This window comes from Loxodonta africana, chromosome 3 (assembly GCF_030014295.1).
Source record: "Loxodonta africana isolate mLoxAfr1 chromosome 3, mLoxAfr1.hap2, whole genome shotgun sequence".
Lineage (NCBI taxonomy): Eukaryota > Metazoa > Chordata > Mammalia > Proboscidea > Elephantidae > Loxodonta > Loxodonta africana.
Window position 1 is genome coordinate 134,291,856 of NC_087344.1, and position 22,650 is coordinate 134,314,505.

At 38.3% G+C, this 22,650-nt stretch overlaps 1 pseudogene; it reads right to left on the minus strand.

Moving 5' to 3' along the window:
• Positions 1–22,650, minus strand: part of LOC100663326 (guanylate-binding protein 4-like) — a 52,568-nt pseudogene that overhangs the window by 25,079 nt on the left and 4,839 nt on the right.

Below are 22,650 nucleotides of genomic sequence, written 5' to 3' on the forward strand. Positions count from 1 at the left end.
CCTATCTGTATATCTCTTTCTTTATTTGGTTTCAAAATTAAGAGGAAAACTTTCAAAAGGAGAATACCCCAACACAGGGAAGAACTGCAGTGAGTGGTTTATCTAGTCCAGTTCTGCTGAAACAGGCTTCCAGTAGCAGAGTAGTGAAAAGTGAACCTGAAATACATTTGGGGAATCCATAATTTGGTCCCCTATGCATGTAGTTTAAGAGTCTTGATTTGTTAAACAACTGAAATCATTTAAGTGTTAGAGATGAGTAATAACAAAGTCTAAATATTCAGGAAAATCAATGTGGTTTTGGAATACAAGAGTAATTAGTTGCTGAGATCCTAGAGTAGTTAGGAGATGTTTAGAATTTTAGAACTGGGAAGGCCTGAAGCCATCATTTAGTCCAACTCACTCATTTTGTGGTTGATGCAAGTGAAATTCAGAAACTGCCACTCATTAATAGAGCTAGTTAGATGTACAGACTGCACTAACAAAAGCCCTCTGACTCAGCCTGGGGCTTTGTAGGTTACACTGATCTTGTCCATAGATCAACAATCTGATGGAACGGGGTGGCCAATCAAGGTGGAAGTAGTAACAAAGGAAATGAAACAGATTTCATAAATAGTAGAGAGTAAATGCATGAGATAGCTGGGGAAGAAGGAAGAAATAATGAGGTTTTGTATCCTGGTGAGAAGTAGCTATAATTTCTGGCGTGGCAGAGAAGATTTTGATATACCAGTTGTCTTTTTCACCTCCCCTTTCCCTTTGTCAGATTCACTCTACTGCATACTGACCTGTGCCTCAGAATTTTGACTTTTATGGTCTGTATTACCAGGGCTTCTTTGTGTTCCAAATTCTGGTAGACTTCAATCAGTGGGGGGTACTAACAGGCAACTAGAAGTCAGTCATAAGTCTCCCCTCCCCAGTTCCTACTGGACCACAGTGTCCCAGTAGCTCTGTTTCTCTACCTCAGGTCACAGCTCTTTTCACTCAGCCACTTTCCGTGTATTTCCCTATCTTTCATTGCCTTTCTTTGCCTGCCTGTTTTCTTCTAAATAGTCCCTCCATTAAATTTTCTTTAATGATCTCTTAAGTAGGTTATTTGCGTCCTTCCAGGACCAGGACAAATGCATTAGCCTTGGCTGGATTTTCTCCCCCTTTTTCCCTCTGTATATTCATCTTTCCCTTTCTCCTGTTCAAGAGAATAATGAGTTCTGTGACACACAGTGTTACCATTGTTGGAATTAAATCAACATCAATGGTTTTCTTTGATTTTTGCTTCTTTTTTGGCTTACTGTGTTAGGATGGGGGTATAACAGAAGGAAAAGCAGCAAAGGTGTGTGAGACTTCTTGCTGGCTTTGATTTCCAAAGGCTTAAACCCACAGTGAAGAGAATTTGAGGGCCATGTTCAGAATCCTGATGATATGTCCTGTTCAGCATTCCAAGATTTTGAGCAATGCTTCCTTCAACTGAGACTAGAAATGGTTGTGATGAGATACCTAGGGGAGCACAGTTCAGCATGGCTCACATTATTAAAATCTCACTTAAAAAAAAAGTGGTGGGGGCCAAGATGGCTGACTAGGTAGACGTTACCTCAGATCCCTCTTGCAACAAAGACTCTGAAAAACAAGTGAATCGATCACATACATAACAATCTATGAACCCTGAACAACAAACACAGATTTAAAGAGTTGACCTGAATGACAGAGACAGAGAACGAACAAATATGGGGAAGCAGCGACTGTTTTCAGAGGCTGGAGCCAGCGTCCCAGTCAGGTAACCTTAGCACCGGGCTTAGGACTGGGCCCAGGAGAGCTGAACACAAAATCTTGTGACGGCGCAAACAAGGGGTGCACCCCTACCCCCTTGAACTGACCCCAGGAGGGGGCCCAGCTGGTCCGCGCCAGCGGCATGGCGACGCGGCTGGTGGGAGAAGTCCCCGGGAGGCAGTGACTGGTTGTGGAGCCGGGAGTGCAGCATCCCAGCTGGGGAAACTTGGTGCTGGGCTTTGGACTGGGTGCAGGGGAGCTGAACACAGCATCTACTTGCTGCACAAACATGGGGTGCAGCCCTACTCCCCTAAACTAACCCGGGAGGGGGCCCAGCCGGTCCGCGGGGGTGGTGTGGTGATGCAGCGGGCGAGACGAGAAGTCCCCAGGAGGCAGTGACTGGTTTTGGAGCCAGGAGTGCAGCGTCCCAGCCGGGGAACCTTGACTCTGGGCTTTGGACTGGCAGCGGAGGATATGACCACGGCTTTAGCGGGCCAGACCCTCGGGGGCAATCTCCACACAGCCAGCACACATAGGCGACAGATAAAATAGTCATCCCAAGCAAGATAAGCAACTTTGGCTATGTTTCGGGGTGCTACTCTCCTGTTTTTCTGCACCCCCCTTCCCAGGCGGCTTCATTAACATTGGAATTTCCTGAGCCAGAGGGAGACCAGCTCCGGCTCCACGGCAACTTTGCTTTTCCCTTTTTTTTTGGTCTTTTCCTAACCCATTCTTCCAGCCTGAGAGAAGCAACCACAAAAAACCCAGAGACCAAAAATCCTTCCCTAATTGGACTAAAAACACAGAACCAGCTCCAGCCAAGCATATATGATCCAAATCTCGGGCTTTCATCCTTACAGGGAACAAGCTGGCAGTTATAATCCAAAGGCATTTCTGATAGGGATCTGACTGCATTTTTTTTAGTGGATTTACTGGAAAAACAAGTTTCCCAGGTGTGATATCTCTGCTTATTCAACAGAGTCCTAACTGACCCACAACAGGGAACTGAGGGCTGAAGCTCCCCCCAGACCACCTAGCCTCTTGCCTTAGGGGTCTAAGGAGGGTGACACCTACCAATCAGTAGAGGTACTTACATTGGAGGCCAAAGGTACAGCTGCAGTGCCCTTCCACCAAGGTGCTATAGGAATAGAGACACACCTACCTCACTGACACTTGGGGGAAGCCTGTCAGCATCCTGCCCCCCCTGGAGTGTGAACCCCAGCTGCTAATAGAATCTGGTGCACACAACTATCACCACTACTTCTCGAGGTGGATAGGTGTTAGGGTGCAGGACACACTTGATGACCCAAAATCAGATTGTATTCAAGAATAGTGAATAGACTCAGGCATATATATCTGGCAACAGCCCAAACCAGCTGGTAATAGGTCATAAGTAAGTTAAGGGCTACAACAAACAAGGCGGCACAATCTAGTAGCCCATTCACTTATATTGAAAGAAAACAAAACAAGATAAGACTCAGTGAGCAATTATAGAACAAACCACTCCTATATCTTAGTGATGGCTCGGAGACAGCAGTCGATATCAAACCACATAAAGAAGCAGACCATGACAGCTCCTACAACCCCCCAAACAAAAGAATCAAAATCTTTCCCAAATGAAGATACAATCCTGGAATTATCAGATACAGAATATAAAAAACTAATTTACAGAATGCTTCAAGACATCAGGGATGACCTCAGAAATGAAATAAGGCAAACCGCAGAAAAAGCCAAGGAACACACTGATAAAACAGTTGAAGAACTCAAAAAGATTATTCAAGAACATAGTGGAAAAATTAATAAGTTGCAAGAATCCATAGAGAGACAGCATACAGAAATTCAAAAGATTAACAATAAAATTACAGAATTAGACAACGCAATAGAAAGTCAGAGGAGCAGACTCGAGCAATTAGAATGCAGACTGGGAAATCTAGAGGACCAGGGAATTAACACCAACATAGCTGAAAAAAAATCAAATAAAAGAATTTAAAAAAATGAAGAAACCCTAAGAGTCATGTGGGAATCTATCAAGAAGGATAACTTGCGTGTGATTGGAGTCCAAGAACAGGGAGGGAGGACAGAAAACACAGAGAGAATAGTTGAAGATCTGCTGACAGAAAACTTCCCTGACATCATGAAAGACGAAAGGATATCTATCCAAGATGCTCATCGAACCCCATTTTAGATTGATCCAAAAAGAAAAACACCAAGACATATTATCATCAAACTTGCCAAAACCAACGATAAAGAGAAAATTTTAAAAGCAGCCAGGGAGAAAAGAAAGGTCTCCTTCAAGGGAGAATAAATAAGAATAAGTTCAGACTACTCAGCAGAAACCATGCAGGCAAGAAAGCAATGGGATGACATATACACGGCGCTGAAGGAGAAAAAGTGCCAGCCAAGGATCATATATCCAGCAAAACTCTCTCTGAAATATGAAGGCGAAATTAAGATATTTACAGATAAACACAAGTTTAGAGAATTTGCAAAAACCAAACCAAAGCTACAAGAAATACTAAAGGAAATTGTTTGGTCAGAAAACCAATAATATCAGATACCAGCACAACACAAGGTCACAAAACAGAACATCCTGATATCAACTCAAATAAGGAAATCACAAAAACAAATTAAGATTAATTACAAAAAAAAATCTCATAATAGGGAATCATTGAAGTCAATACGTAAAAGATCACAATAATCAAAAAGAGGGACTAAATACAGGTGGCATAGAACTGCCATATGGAGAGTGATACAAGGTGATATAGGACAATACAAGTTAGGTTTTTACTTAGAAAAATAGGGGTAAATATTAAGGTAACCACAAAGAGGTATAACAACTCCATAACTCAAAATAAAAACCAAGAAAAACATAAAGACTCAACAAACATAAAGTCAAATACTATGAAAAAGAGGGTCTCACAATTTACAAAGAAAAACATCTCAGCACAAAAAAGTAAGTGGAAAAATGAAATTGTCAACAACACACATAAAAAGGCATCAAAATGACAACACTAAACACTTATTTATCTATAATTACGCTGAATGTAAATGGACTCAATGCACCAATAAAGAGACAGAGAGTCTCAGACTGGATAAAGAAACACAATCCGTCTATATGCTGTCTACAAGAGACACACCTTAGACTTAGAGACACAAACAAACTAAAACTCAAAGGATGGAAAAAAATATATCAAACAAACAATAGGCAAAAAAGAAGAGGAGTAGCAATATTAATTTCTGACAAAATAGACTTTAAACTTAAATCCACCACAAAGGATAAAGAAGGACACTACATAATGATAAAAGGAACAATTGATCAGGAAGATATAACCATAATAAATATTTATGCATCCAATGGCAGGGCTCCAAGATACATAAATTAAATTTTAACAGAACTGAAAAGTGAGATAGACACCTCCACAATTATAGTAGGAGACTTCAGCACACCAGTTTCGGAGAAGGACAGGACATCCAGTAAGAAGCTCAATAGAGACACGGAAGACCTAATCACAACAATCAACCAACTTGACCTCATTGGCTTATAGAGAACTCTCCATCCAACTGCTGCAAAATATACTTTTTTTTCTAGCGCACATGGAACATTCTCTAGAATAGACCACATATTAGGTCATAAAACAAACCTTTACAGAATCCAAAACATCAAAATATTACAAAGCATCTTCTCAGACCACAAGGCAATAAGACTAGAAATTAATAACAGAAAAATTAGGGAACAGAAATCAAATACTTGGAAACTGAACAATACCCTCCTGAAAAAAGACTGGGTTATACAAGACATTAAGGAGGGAATAAGGAAATTCATAGAATGCAACGAGAACGAAAATACTTCCTACCAAAACCTCTGGGACACAGCAAAAGCAGTGCTCAGAGACCAATTTATATCGATAAATGCACACATACAAAAAGAAGAAAGAGCCAAAATCAGAGAACTGTCCCTACAACTTGAACAAATAGAAAGTGAGCAACAAAAGAATCCATCAGGCACCAGAAGAAAACAAATAATAAAAATTAGAGCTGAACTAAATGAATTAGAGAGCAGAAAAACAATTGAAAGAATTAACAAAGCCAAAAGCTGGTTCTTTGAAAAAATTAACAAAATTGATAAACCATTGGCTAGACTGACTAAAGAAATACAGGAAAGGAAACAAATAACCCGAATAAGAAACGAGAAGGATCACATCACAACAGACCCAACTGAAATTAAAAGAATCATATCAGATTATTACAAAAAATTGTACTCTAACAAATTTGAAAACCTAGAAGAAATGGATGAATTCCTGGAAAAACACTACCTACCTAAACTAACACATTCAGAAGTAGAACAACTAAATAGACCCATAACAAAAAAAGAGATTGAAACGGTAATCAAAAAACTCCCAACAAAAAAAAGCCCTGGCCCAGACGGCTTCACTGCAGAGGTCTACCAAACTTTCAGAGAAGAGTTAACACCACTACTACTAAAAGTACTTCAAAGCATAGAAAATGACGGAATACTACCCAACTCATTCTATGAAGCCACCATCTCTCTGATACCAAAACCAGGTAAAAACATCACAAAAAAAGAAAATTACAGACCTATATCCCTCATGAACATAGATGCAAAAATCCTCAACAAAATTCTAGCCAATAGAATTCAACAACATATCAAAAAGTAATTCACCACAACCAAGTGGGATTTATACCAGGTATGCAAGGCTGGTTTAATATTAGAAAAACCATTAATGTAATCCACCATATTAATAAAACGAAAGACAAAAACCACATGATCTTATCAATTGATGCAGAAAAGGCATTTGACAAAGTCCAACACCCATTCATGATAAAAACTCTCACCAAAATAGGAATTGAAGGAAAATTCCTCAACATAATAAAGGGCATCTATGCAAAGCCAACAGCCAACATCACTCTAAATGGAGAGAACCTGAAAGCATTTCCCTTGAGAATGGGAACCAGACAAGGATGCCCTTTGTCACCGCTCTTATTCAACATAATGCTAGAAGTCCTAGCCAGGGCAATTAGGCTAGACAAAGAAATAAAGGGCATCCGGATTGGCAAGGAGGAAGTAAAATTATCTCTATTTGCAGATGACATGATCTTATACACAGAAAACCCTAAGGAATCCTCCAGAAAACTACTGAAACTAATAGAAGAGTTCGGCAGAGTCTCAGGTTATAAGATAAACAAACAAAAATCACTTGGATTCCTCTACATCAACAAAAAGAACATCGAAGAGGAAATTACCAAATCAATACCATTCACAGTAGCCCCAAGAAGATAAAATACTTAGGAATAAATCTTACCAAAGATGTAAAAGACCTATACAAAGAAAACTACAAATCTCTACTACAAGAAATTCAAAAGGACATACTTAAGTGGAAAAACATACCTTGCTCATGGATAGGAAGACTTAACATAGTAAAAATGTCTATTCTACCAAAAGCCATCTATACATACAATGCACTTCTGATCCAAATTCCAATGTCATTTTTTAAGGTGATAGAGAAACAAATCACCAACTTCATATGGCAGGGAATAAGCCTCGGATAAGCAAAGCATTACTGAAAAAGAAGAAGAAAGTGGGAGGCCTCACTCTACCTGATTTCAGAACCTATTATACAGCCACAGTAGTCAAAACAGCCTGGTACTGGTATAACAACAGACATATAGACCAGTGGAACAGAATTGAGAACCCAGATATAAATCCATCCACATACGAGCAGCTGATATTTGACAAAGGCCCAGTGTCAGTTAATTGAGGAAAAGATAGTCTTTTTAACAAATAGTGCTGGCATAACTGGATATCCATTTGCAAAAAAAATGAAACAGGACCCATACCTCACACCATGGACAAAAACTAACTCCAAGTGGATCAAAGACCTAAACATAAAGACTAAAACGATAAAGATCATGGAAGAAAAAATAGGGACAACATTAGGAGCCCTAACACAAGGCATAAACAGAATACGAAACATTACCAAAAATGACGAACAGAAACCAGATAACTGGGAGCTCCTAAAAATCAAACACCTATGCTCATCTAAAGACTTCACCAAAAGGGTAAAAAGACCACCTACAGACTGGGAAAGAATTTTCAGATATGACATCTCCAACCAGCGCCTGATCTCTAAAATCTATGATTCTGTCAAAACTCAACCACAAAAAGACAAACAACCAAATCAAGAAGTGGGCAAAGGATATGAACACACACTTCACTAAAGAAGATATTCAGGCAGCCAACAGATACATGAGAAAATGCTCTCGATCATTAGCCATTAGAGAAATGCAAATTAAAACTACAATGAGATTCCATCTCACTCCAACAAGGCTGGCATTAATCCAAAAAACACAAAATAATAAATGTTGGAGAGGCTGCGGAGAGATTGGAACTCTTCTACACTGCTGGTGGGAATGTAAAATGGTACAACCACTTTGGAAATCTATCTGGCGTTTTCTTAAAAAGTTAGAAATAGAACTACCATACAACCCAGAAATTCCACTCCTCGGATTATACCCTAGAGAAATAAGAGCCTTGACACAAACAGATATATGCACAGCCATGTTTATTGCAGCACTGTTTACAAAAGCAAAAAGCTGGAAGCAATCAAGGTGTCCATCGACGGATGAATGGTTAAATAAATTGTGGTATATTCACACAATGGAATACTAGGCATCCATAAAGAACAGTGACGAATCTGGGAAACATTTCATAACATGGAGGAACCTGGAAGGCATTATGCTGAGCGAAATTAGTCAGAGGCAAAAGGACAAATATTGTATAAGACCACTATTATAAGATCTTGAGAAATAGTATAAACTGAGAAGAACACATACTTTTGTGGTTAGGAGGAGGGGAGGGAGGGAGGGAGGGTGGGAGAGGGTTATTTTCTGATTAGTTAGTAGATAAGAACTACTTTAGGTGAAGGGAAGGACAATACTCAATACACAGAAGGTTAGCTCAAATGGACTGGACCAAAAGCAAAGAAATTTCCAGGATAAACTGAATGCTTCAAATGTCAGCGAAGCAAGGGCAGGGGTTTGGGGACTATGGCTTAAGGGGACTTCTAAGTCAACTCGCAAAATAATACTATGATGAAAACATTCTGCATCCTACTTTGATACGTGGCATCTGGGGTCTTAAATGCTAACAAGCGGCCATCTAAGATGCATCAATTGGTCTCTACCCACCTGGATCAAAGGAGAATGAAGAACACCTAGGTCACACAACAACTATGAGCCCAAGAGACAGAAAGAGCCACATGAACCAGAGACTTACATCATCCTGAGACCAGAAGAGCTAAATGGTGTCCGGCCACAACTGATGACTGCCCTGACAGGTAGCACATCAGAGAACCCCTGAGGGAGCAGGAGATCAGTGGGATGCAGACCCCAAATTCTCATAAAGAGACCAGACTTAATGGTCTGGCTGAGACTAGAGGAATCCCGGCGGTCATGGTCCCCAAACCTTCTGTTGGCCCAGGACAGGACCCATTCCCGAAGACAACTCATCAGACATGGAAGGGACTGGACAATGGGTTGGAGAGAGATGTTGATGAAGAGTAAGCTACTTGTATCAGGTGAACACTTGAGAGTGTGTTGGCATCTCCTGTCTGGAGGGGAGATGGGAGGGTAGAAAGGGTTGGAAACTGGCAAAAGTGTTACGAAGGGAGAGACCGGAAGTGCTGACTCATTAGGGGGAGAGTAAGTGGGAGTATGGAGTAAGGTGTATATAAGCCTATATGTGACAGACTGACTTGATTTGTAAACGTTCACTTAAAGCTCAATAAAAATTATTAAAAAAAAACGCAAAAACCAAACCCATTGCCATCGAGTCAATTCTGACTCATAGCGACCCTACAGAACAGAGTAGACCTGCTCCACAGAGTTTCCAAGGAGCACCGGTGGATTCAAACTGCTGACCTTTTGGGTAGAAGTTGTAGCACTTAACCACTATAAGGTTTCCCCCAAGGCAAAAATATGAAAGCAAGAATTGGTCTGTACTCTTCTATTTCATGATAATTTTTGATTGTTTGCCGATTAATACAGAGTAAGCCCAACTTCAGTGCCTCCAATGAGAAAGGATAAGGTATAATTGGAGGTCATCATCCTACATCATAAGAGGAATAAGAAAGCAAGCAAGTCACCCAAGGTGATAGAAGTAGTGACTTAGTCCTCCTCGTGGACACTGATTTTGAGTGAATTTCTTTCTTCATAATCTTACAAGAATATGGAAGGTGTGGTAAAGTCATATTTAAGGTGTTTAAAACATCTTGAGGTCAGAGAATTCCTCACAAGATCACTGGGAAATTACCTGGTTATTACTCGATCTTATTTTGAGTAGAAAATAAAAAGAATGTTGTTGAAACTCCCTCACTGTTATCTGTCTTTTAAGGTTCTAAAATCTTATTATTAGGTGCTGTTGAGTCAGTTCCAAATCATAGTGACCCTATGCACAACGGAACAAAACACTGCCTGGTCCTGAGCCACCCTCACATCATTGTAATGCTTGAGCCCATTATTGCAGCTTCTGTGTGAATCCATCGCGTTGAGGGTCTTCCTCTTTTTTGTTGACCCTCTACATTACCAAGCATGATGTCCTTCTCCAGGGACTGATTCCTCCTGACAACATTCCCAATGTATGTGAGATGAAGTCTCATCATCCTTGCTTCTAAGGAGCATTCTGGCTATACTTCTTCCAAGATGGATTTGTTTGTTCTTCTGGCAGTCCATGGTATATTCAATATTCTTTTCCAATGCCATAATTCAAAGGCATCAATTCTTCTTTGGTCTTCCTTATTCATTGTCCTGGTTTCACGTGCATATGAGGCGATTGAAAACACCACAGCTTGGGTCAGGTGCCCCTTAATCCTTAAAGTGACAACTCTGCTTTTTAACATTTAAAGAGGTCTTTTGCAGCACATTTGTCCAATGCACTACGTCATTTGATTTCTTGACTGCTGCTTCCTCGGGCATTGATTGTGGATCCAAGTAAAGTGAAATCCTTGACAACTTCAATCTTTTCTCCTTTTATTGTGATGTTGCTTATTGGTCCAGTTGTGAGGATTTTTGTTTCCTCTCTGTTGAGGTGTAATCCATACTGAAGGCTGTAGCTTTTGGTCTTCATCAGTAAGTGCTTCAAGTCCTCTTTGCTTTCAGGAAGCAAGGTTGTGTTATCTGTATATCAGAGGTTGTTAATGAGTCTTCCTCCAATCCTGATGCCCAGTTCTTCATATAGTCCAGGTTCTTGGATTTTTCTCTTTTATTCCTAAACTTTAGCACATCAAAGTGAGTAAAGTTCTTATGTATTTATTTGGGCTAGACAAGGAAAAGTGCCTTCCCCTGAGTGGTGATCAAGAATTACCCTATAGAAAAGATAGAGAGAAAATATTTTGTTTAGAAGCCAGTGGGAGATTGGGAAGCAGAAAAAGAAGAAGGGAAAATGAAGGAAGTGGAGAGAGAAGTGGAGGATGATAAAGAGAATAAGAGAGAGAGTTGGATTGATGGGATCCTGAGAGTGTAGTGAACAAGAGCCTCAACCCCTAGTGGTCCTGTAACAGAGGGAGTAAGACATTTGAAAAAAGGTCTTCGTGGTCTGCATGGACCAAGAGAACAAAGAGGGCCACGAAGGGATTCTCCGAAATATCAATGACAACAATAGAAATTATACAAAATAAAAAAGACCACAAAATAAGAACTGCAAATAAATAAGTGAAAAGGAGCTCAAACTTATTTACGCTGAAGCGAAGGCCATACAGTCTCCAGATCTGCAAAAGTGTAAAATTGACATTGCCAAGTGTTGGTAAGAATGCAAAAATATTCAATAACTGTTATAAGTGTGTAAACTGCAAACAAAGTTTGGAAAGTTGTTCGTATTATCTAGAAAGGCTGAAAACTCACAAACTTGTAACCTAGCAATTTTGCTTCTGGGTACATCAGATACATTACATAAGGGAAGCTGTGTACATGTGTAAAGATTATAAGTACTAGAAAATTCATGACAGCCTCATTCATAAATGATAAAAACTGCATAAAATACAAATGTTCATCAATCATAAGTGGATATATTTTTGCACTTTTGTAGACTGGCATACTATACAGTAGTGAAAAGAAGTAAATTATGGATATACATGATAAACTGGGTGAATCCTATACATTTCTTAATGAGGCAAATAAGCAATAGACAGAAGAATACGTACAATATAATTCCATTAGTATAAAGTTTAAAAGCAATGATAAACTAAGCTTTTTTTTAAATAAATGCATACAGAAATTGTAAAACCATTTCTAAAAAAAAAAAAAGCAGTACCATAAAAATCAAAATATTGATGAACTGTAGTAAGGTCGTAAGTGGATGTCATTTGGGCTCTTAAGTGTCAATAAAGCTTTATTTCTTGACCTGGCAATGTTTCCACAAATATTCACTCTATATTCACTAATTTTATTGTACACTTGTGATTTATGTACTCTTCTGTGTGAACTATGTATAGTTCACAAGCTTGAAAGGATTAATAGCAGATGAAAGAGAAGAGGGTATAACTTAAAAAATTTTGCTATGAAATGAATCAAAAAAAGAACGGTAGCTCCACTGAGATATCAGATATACATTGATCCTTCATTTCCTCCTTCCTTTCGTTTTTGTAAATAGGACATAATAAACTACATTTGTCTGTCACTTGGAATGACCCTGTAGTTTTAGCAAAATGTTGCAGGAAAAAGACAGAATAATCATCAGAGCTCAGCTCCTGAGCAGGATGGGTGGGACTCATGCAATCAGTGGGGTTGATCTTTCGATAGGAACAGGAGAACTCATTTTTATTACTGTAGAAAAGGGTGAGATTTTGTCCACAAATGGGGTTGAGGTTGTAAATCTTGTGGTAAATACTGGAAATTTTATTTATTGGGAGGAGTTGGGCTATTTCTTAAGATGACTCTCAAGAAGCCATAATCAGCCTACATTATCATGGTTCCAAACTAACAGCCGCTTCCACAGAACAACACTCACCATGGTTCTGTCCTGCCAGGCAATTCATCGGGTAAGATTTTCCTGTATGATATAGCCCTACAATGGCCACCACCACCACAGGCTGAGAAATCTTGTCAAGAATATTTGATGCTTTTGGATTCACCATCATTTGTTCATTCTGGTTTTCTATTAGACAAATGGGGACCTTCATGGTGGGTTTAAATGCCATGGTTTCCTGCAAACACAGAAGAGTTTGTCTGTAAAATATAAGATCCCAAAGTCACTTCGAATTGTGTTCAAGTCATGTGCATATCAGCTTCCTGCTTATATCAACTTTTTACTTTTTGTACAATTCTAAGGGAAGAATATGTAGCTTGGCATTGGCAGATCACAGAGCTCTTTCTTCATCATGCCCATAATGCCTGGTAATATTGATGATGATACTTAGGGTATAACTTGTCTCCAAAGACTCACGTCTCTGGAAATGATATTCTATTTACTGAATCTCTCAGGGTGACAAGCCATGGTACAGATAACTTACGTACATTATCTTGTTGATCCTTTCAAGAGTCTTAAAATTTAACAAGGTTTATCTCTTCTTAGTAGGTAAATGACAGTATAGATAGGCTGAATGATTTGCTTATGCATAGTCAGTCAATGAGAAAATCAGGTTTGAATGCTGATCTGCGTGTCTTGCTACACAACCTACTACAAAAATTTGTGTCTGAATCAACTCCAACAAATATATGTATATTTTTCTTTCTGATTAGTTTCTTGATAGGGAAACTGCATGATTTTTCTTGACTATAAACACCCAATGACAGGGCTCCAAAATATATACAACAAACTCTAACAGCACTGAAAAAAGAAATTGACAATAATTGTAGGAGACTTCAACACACCACTCTCACTAAAGTGCAGAGCATCTAGAAAGAAACTCAAAAAGATACAGAAGATCTAAATGCCACAACCAACCAAGTTGACCTCATAGACACATATAGAACAATCCACGTAAAAGCAGCGAAGTACACGTTCTTGTCCAATGCACATGGAGTGTTCTCCAGAACAGACTACATCTTAGCCCACAAAGCAACTCTCAACAAAATCCAATACATTGAGATAATACAAAACATCTTCCCTGATCATAATGTTATAAAAGCAGAAATTAATAACAGGAAGAGCAAGGAAAAAATAAAATATATAGAAACTGAATAACAGCTTGCTTAAAAACCACTGAGTGATAGAAGAAATCAAAGATGTAATAAAAAAAAAAGTTCTTAGAATCAAATGAGAATGAAAACGCATCATACCAAAACCTTTGGGATACAGCAAAGGCGGTGCTCAGAGGTCAATTTATATCAATAGGTGCACACATCAAAATGGAAAAAAGGGATAAAATAAAAATGTTAACTTTACCACTCAAACAAATAGAAAGAAAACAGCAAAAGAAGCCCAGAGCCACCAGGAGAAAGGAAATAATAGATGTCAGAGCAGAAATAAATGAAATAGAGTAGAAAAAACAATAGAAAGAATCAACAAAACCAAAAGTTGGTTCTTTGAAAGGATCAACAAAATTGACAAACCTCTGGCCAAACTGACAAAAGAAAAAAAAGGAGAGGACTCAAATAACCCAAATAAGAAATGAAATAGGGGGCATTACAACAGACCCAACTGAAATAAAAAGGATCATAACAGTACTACAGAAAACTATACTCCAACAAATTTGAAAACCAAGGGGAAATGGACAAATTTCTAGAAACACACTATATACCTAAACTAACACAAGCTGAGGTTGAAAATCTGAACAGTCTTGTAACCAAAGAAGACATTGAAAAGGTATGCAGGTATCCAGGAATGGTTCGACTTGAGAAAATCAATCAACATAATCCACCACATAAATAAAACAAAAGAATCACCTCAGTTGACACAGAAAAGGCATTCAACAAAGTCCAACAACCCATTCCTGATAAAAATTTCCAATAAACAGGTATAGAAGGGAATTTCCCCAAAATAATAAAGGGCATCTATACAAAACCAAGAGCCAGCATCATTTTAACAGAAAGAGGCTGAAAACGTTCCATCCTGAGAACCAGAACAAGACAAGGATGTCCATTATCACCATTCCTATTTACCATTGTGCTGGAAGTCCTAACTAGAGCAATAAGGCAAGAAAAAGATAAAAAGGGCATACAAATTGGTAAGGAAGAAGTAAAAATATCCTTACTTGTGAATGATATGAACTTATACATAAAGAACATGAAGGACTCCTCAAGAAAACTGCTGAAACTAATAGAAAGATTCAGAATAATGGCTAGATACAATATAAAAATACAAAAATCAGTTGTTTTATTATGCACAAATAAAAAGGACCACAAAAAGGATATCAGGAAAGCAATACCATTTATAATAGCCCCTAAAAAAATAAAATACTTAAGAATAAATCTAACTGGGAACATAAAAGACCTAAACAAAGAAAACTAAAAACACTACTGCAAGAAACCAAAAGAGGCATACACAAACGGAAAAACATGTCATGATAATGGATAGGTAGACTCAACATTGTGAAAATTTCAATTCTTCTCAAAGAAATCTACGAATACAATGCAATCCTGATCCAAATACTAACAACATTCTTTAACGAGATGGAAAAAAAGTCATGAAATTTATACAGAAAGGAAAGTGGCCCTGCATAAGTAAAGCACTATTGAAGAAAAAGAATTAAGTAGGAGGACTTGCACTACCTGACCTCAGAACCAACTACACAACTACAGTAGCAAAAACAGCCTGGTACTGCTACAACAGACACACTGGCCAAATGGATCAGAAATGAGAGCTCAGGTGTAAATCCATTCCCCTATGGTCACCTGATCTTCGAAAAAAGCCCAAAGTCCATTAAATGAGGAAAAGACAGTCCTTTTAACAAATGGTGCTGGCAAAACTGGATGTCCATCTGTAAAAAAATGAAATAAGACCCAAACCTCACACCATACACAAAAACTAATTCAAAATGGATCAAAGACCAAAATATAAAACCAAAAACTATGAAGATCATAGAAGAAAAAATAGGGTCAATGCTAAAGGCCCTAATACATAAATAGTATTTATTAGGGTGGAGCCAAGATGGTGGAGCAGTCAGACACTTCTAGTGGTCCCTCTTACAACAAAGACCCAAAAAACAAGTGAATTAATTATATATATGTCAGTCTAGGAGCCCTGAACATCAAAGGCAAAGTTAAGAAACAAGACTGAGTTGCAGGGGGGAGGAGAGATGGTTCAGAAGCAGCAAGGAGTTGCCAGACGAGACTCAACTGGAACCAGTGCCCCTCAGCCCTGATCCCCTGGCATAACTGGGATGGGGCTGGTGGTAGCTTTTGGCCACAGAGAGCCAGCAGCACAGAGTCTACCCAAGCCTCCAGAATCATTGAAGAACAGCGCTCTTGGCATAAGACAAGAGCTTGCATCTAGTTTACTGCGTGGATCAGATACCTTCCCTTTTGAAAGAACTCTCTCCCATTTATCTGGTTCCTCCTCCCTTTGCCCCTAGCCCCAAGCCAGCTTCAGTGACAGTCGATTTCCCTGGGCCTGAGATAGGTCCTGCTGTGCACACTGAGCCTGGCCTTGGAGAAGGAACAAATTAACAAATGAGGAAAAAATAACTTGCTGGCTCCCCTAAGCTGGGAATTTAGGGTAGAAGTGGGTCCTGTCCAAGCACAAGTGGTCCATGGACTTTGAATGCCTCTCAGCCTTGCATGCACCTGTGTAGCCCTATTTCAGCAGCTAGGCCCTTGTTGTGGTACAAGGGTGTATGTGCCCAAAGTCTGACTTTTACTGCTTCAGCTGTGTGGTGGAGAGGAGGGTTTTTTACCTTTGACACTGCCCTGCTTATTAAGCAGGGTCCTCACCTACTCACATCAAGGGCCTGAGGACTGGTGGCACTACCCACGCCACCTAGCCACCTGCAAAAGAGGTCCAAGCATAAGTGGTGTCTCCCAGTCCTTACAGCTAAAAGCATTGGGTGCCTATGGTATGGCTGCAGAGCCCACCCACCTGTGTGCTCTAGAGAACAGTGACATTCCTTCCTCACTGACACTTCGGGGATGGTTGTCAGCCCTTTGCCTTTTTCAGTGTGTGATCTCCAGCTGCAACCAGAAACCTGTGCATACTCCATTTACCACTGCTCCTCTAAGACTGTAGGTGAGACTCTGCACCACACACTTGGTAACCAACTACCTGGACACCTGAGCTGAAGCCATACAAGAAAAGTGAATGGACTCCCAGGCTCATATACATGGTAACAGCTCTAGCCATCTGGTGACAGACATTAAAGCTTCAAAGTCTCCAATAATAAAGCTAGCTCACTAGAGCAGCCTATTTGGGCATATCAAAACAAAACAAGCAAGAAGCTAGGACAGAGTAAGCAAACATCAAACAAATTAATACAATAACTTATCAGTGACTCAGAGACAACAGTCAATATCAAATCACATAAAGAAGCAGACCATGATAGATTCAACAAGCTCCCAAAGAAAAGAATCAAGGAATCTTCTGGATGAAGATATCTTCCTGGAATTACCAGAGGTAGAATACAAAAGATTAATATAAAGAACTCTTCAAGACATAATGAGATCAGGCAAAACACTGAACAAGGCAAGGAACACACAGATAAGCAGTGAAGGAAATTAAGAAGGTTATTCAAGAGCATAAAGAAAAATTTAATAGGCTGCAAGAATCCATAGAGAGACAGCAATCAGAAATTCAGAAGATTAACAATAAAATTTCAGAATTAGATTAATAGAAAGAGGAGAAGAATTGAAGAAATGGAAGTCAGAATTAGTGAGATTGAAGATAAAACACTTGGCACCAATATATTCAAAGAAAAATCAGAAAAAAATAATTTAAATAAATAAATAAGCCCTAATAATCATGTGGGACTGTATCAAGAGAAATAAACTATGAGTGAGTGAAGTACCAGAACAGGGAGGGAAAACAGAAAATACAGAGAGAATTGTTGAAGATTTGTTGGCAGGAAAATTCCCTGATATCGTGAAAGATAAGATAATATCTATCCCATATGCTCATTGAACCCCACAAAAGGAAGACCCCAATAGAAAGTCACCAAGACATATTATAATTAAACTTGCCAAAACCAAAGCTAAAGACAAAATTTTAAGAACTGCTAGGGATAAACGAAAAGTGACCTATAAAGGAGAGTTAATAAGAATCAGCTCAGACTACTCAGCAGAAACCATGCAGGCAAGAATGCAATGGGATGACATATATGAAGCCTTGAAGGAAAAATATTGTCAGCCAAGAATCATATAACCAGAAAAACTGTCTCTCAAATATGAGGGTGAAATTAGGACATTTCCAGATAAACAGAAGTTTAGGGAATTTGAAAAAACCAAGCCAAAACTGCAAGAAATACTAAAGCACACCCTCTGGTTACAAAATCAATAACATCAGATAACAACCCAAGACTAGAACACAGGACAGGGAAACCAGATATGAACCCAGAGAGGAAAATAACGAAAACAAATCAAGATAAAACTCTCAAAACAGGGAAACAGCAGTGTTAGTATGTAAAAGATGACAACATTAAATCAATAAGGAAGGACTGAAAAAATCTAGTTATAGATCTTTCATACGGAGAAGTCAAGGCAATATAGAGAGATGAATGTTTAGTTTAAATTTAGAAAAACAGGGGTAAATAATAAGGTAACCACAAGGAGACTAACAACCCTACACATCAAAATAAAATACAAGAAAAACATAAAGACTCAGCAAAAACAAAATGAACAAAAATGAAAAAGAGGAAAAGAAAATTTATATAGAAAAACTGCTCAGCACAAAAAATTAAGTGAAAAAAAAAACTGTCAACAACACACAAAATAAAGACATCAAAATGACAGCTCTAAACTCAAACCCGTCTATAACTAAGCTGAATGTAAATGGACTAAATGCACCAATAATGAGATGGATAAAAAAACAAGATCCGTCTATATGCTGCCTACAAGAGACACAACTTAGACCTAAAGACACACAAAAAAAACTAAAACTCAAAGGATGGAAAAAAATATATATATCAAGCAAACAGCAATCAAAAAAGAGTAGGAGTGGCAATATCAATTTCTGACAAAATAGACTTTAAAGTTAAGTTCACCATAAAGGACAAGGAAGGGCACTACATAATGATTAAAGGGACAATATACCAAGAGGATATTACAATATTAAAAATTTATGCACCAATAGCAAGGCTTCAAGATACATAAAACAAACTCTAACACCATTTAGAAGCAAGATAGACAGCTCCACAATAACGTAGGAGACTTCAACACACCACTTTTGGTGGAGGACAGAAAACCCAGAAAGAACCTCAATAAAGACATGGAATATTTAAATGCCAAAATTAACCACTTTGGCCTCATAGACACAGAACACTCCACCCAACAGAAGACAAGTATACTTTCTTTTCCAACGAACATGGAACATTCTCTAGAAAAGACCACATATTCGGTCATAAAGCAAGCCTTAACAGAACCCAAAACATTGAATATTACAGAACAGCTTCTCTGACCATAAAGCCACAAAAGTAGAAATCAATAACAGAAAAACCAAGGAAAAGAAATCAAACACATGGAAACTGAACAACACCTTGCTCAAAAATGAGTGGGTTGTAGAAGAAATTAAGGACAGAATAAAGAAATTCACAGAATGAAATGAGAATGAAAACACTTCCTATCAGAATCTTTGAGACATACCTAAAGCAGTCATCAAAGGTTAATATATAGTAAAAAATGCACACACTCAAAAAGAAGACATGGCCAAAATAAAAGAATTATCCCTACAACTTGAACAATTAGAAAGAGAGCAACAAAGGAATCCCTTAGGCACTAGAAGAAAGAAAATAAAAATTAGAGCAGAATTAAATGAAATGGAGAACAGAAAAACAATTGGAAACAATTAACAGGAACTGAAAGAATTAACAAGAAGAAAACCATGTTCTTCAAAAAGATTAACAAAATCAATAAACGATTAGCCAAGTAAGAAATGAGATGGGTGATATCACAATAGACCCAACTGAAATTAAAAGCATCATATCAGATTACTAAGGAATGGACAAATTTCTAGAAACACACTACCTACATAAACTAACACAAACAGAGGTAGAACAACTAAATAAACCCATAACAAAGGAAAGATTGAAAGGTAATTAAAAAACTTCCAACAAACAAAAGCACTGGCCCAGATGGTTTCACTGGAGAATTCTACCAAACTTTCAGAGAAGAGTTAACACCACTACTATTAAAAATATTTCAGAGCACAGAAAGGATGGAACACTCTCAAACTCATTCTGTGAAGCCAGCATTTTGCTGATACCAAAACCAGGTAAAGACAAAAAAAAAAAAGAAAAAAAATTTCAGACCTATATCACTCATGAACATAGATGCAAAAATCCTCAACAAAATTCCAGCCAATAGAATTCAATGACATATCAAAAAAAAAAAAAAAAATTCACCGTGCCCAAGTGGATTCATAGCAGGTATGCAGGGATACTTCAACATTAGAAAAACAATCAGTGTAATCCACCATATAAATAAAACAAAAGACAAAAACCACATGATCTTATCAATTGATGCAGAAATGGCATTTGACAAAGTCCAATACCCATTCATGATAAAAACTCTCAGCAAAACAGGAATAAAAGGAAATTTCTCAACATAATAAAGGGCATTTATGCAAAGGCAGCAGCCAACATCATCCTAAATGGAGACAGTCTGAAGGCATTTGACTTGAGAAAGGGAACCAGACAAGGATGCCTTTTATCACAACTCCTATTCAACATTCTGCTGGAGATCCTAGTCAGAGCAAGTAGGCTAGGTAAAGAAATAAAGGGCATCCAAATTGGCAAAGAAAAAGTATCTCTATTTGCAGATGACATGATCTTATACACACAAAACCCTGAAGAATCCTCAAGAAAACTATGAAACTAATAGAAGAGTTTAGCAGAGTAGCGGGATACAAGATAAACATACAAAAATCAGTTGGATTCCTCTACACCAACAAAAGAGAACATGGAAGAGGAAATCACCAAATCAATACCATTTACAATAGCCCCCAGGGAGGTAAAAAACTTAGGAGTCAACTAGCCAAAGACTAAACAGACCTATAAAGAAAACTGTACAAGACACTTCTGTAAGAAACCAAAAGAGACTTAAATAAGTGGAAAAACATACCTTGCTCATGGATAGCAAGACTCAACACTGTAAAAATGTCAATTTTGCCCAAGACGATCTATAGATACAATGCAATCTCAATCCAAATACAAATGACATTTTTTGATGAAACAGGGAAACAAATCACCAACTTCATATGGAAGGGAAAGAGGCCTTGGATAAGTAAAGCATTAGTGAAAATGAAGAACAAAGCTGAAGGCCTCACACTACCTGATTTTAGAACCTATTATACCACTGCAGTAGTCAAAACAGCATGGTACTAGTACAACAACAGATACGTAGACCAATGGAACAGAATTGAGAATCCAGACACAAATCCATCAACATATGAGCCACTGATATTTGACAAATGCCCAAAGTCTGTTAGATGGGGAAAAGTCAATCTGTTTAACAAATGGCACTGACACTGGATATCCATCTGCAAAAAAATGAAACAAGACACATACTTCACTTCATGCACAAAAACAAAATCAAAATGGATCAAAGACCTAAATATAAAATCAAAAATGATAAAGATCGAGGAAGAAAAATAGGATCAACACTAGGAGCCCTGATACCTGGCATAAACAGTATAAAAAATATTACTAACAATGCACAAATACCAGAATAGAAACTAGGTAACTGGGAGCTCTTAAAAATCAAGACCTATGCTTATCCAAAGACTTCTCCAAAAGAGTGAAAATATTACCTACAGACTGGGAAAACATTTTTAGCTATGACATTTCTGACCAGCGCCTGATCTCTTAAATCCATATGATATTGCAAAAACTCGACAACAAAAAGACAAATAACTCAACTAAAAAACAGGCAAAGGATATGAACAAGCACTTCTCTAAAGAAGACATCCAGGTAGCCAACAGATACGTGGGGAAATGTTCACGATCATTAGCCATCAGAGAAAAGCAAATCAAAGCTACAATGTGATACCATCTCACTCCAAAAAGGCTGGCATTAATCCAAAAAACACAAAATAATAAATGTTGGAGAGGTTGTGCAGAGACTGGAACACTTATACACTGCTGGTGGGAGTGTCAAATGGTACATCCACTTTGGAAACCAATTTGGTACTTCCTTAAAAAATTAGAAATAGAACTACCATACCATCCAGCAGTCCCACTCCTTGGGATATATCCTAGAGAAATACGAGCCTTTACACAAACAGGTATATGTACATTCATGTTCATTGCAGCACTGTTTACAATAGCAAAAAGATGGAAGCAACCAAGGTGCCCATCAATGGATGAATGGGTAAATTACGGTATATTCACACAATGGAATACCACACATCAATAAAGAACACTGATGAATCCGCGAAACCTTTCATAACATGGAGGAATCTGGAAGGAATTATGCCGAGTGAAATTAGTCAGTTGCAAAAGCAAGAATATTGTATGAGACCACTATTATAAGAACTCAAGAAATAGTTTAAATACAGAAGAAAATATTCTTTGATGGTTATGAGGGTGGGGAGTGAAGGAGGGAGAGAGGTATTCACTAATTAGATAGCAAACAAGAACTATTCTAGGTGACAGAAAAGACAACACACAATACAGGAGAGGTCAGTACAACTGGACTAAACCAAAAACAAAGAAGTTTCCTGAATAAAACTGAATGTTTTGAAGGCCAGAGTAGCAGGGACAGGGGTTTGGGGACCATGGCTTCAGGGGACATCTAGGT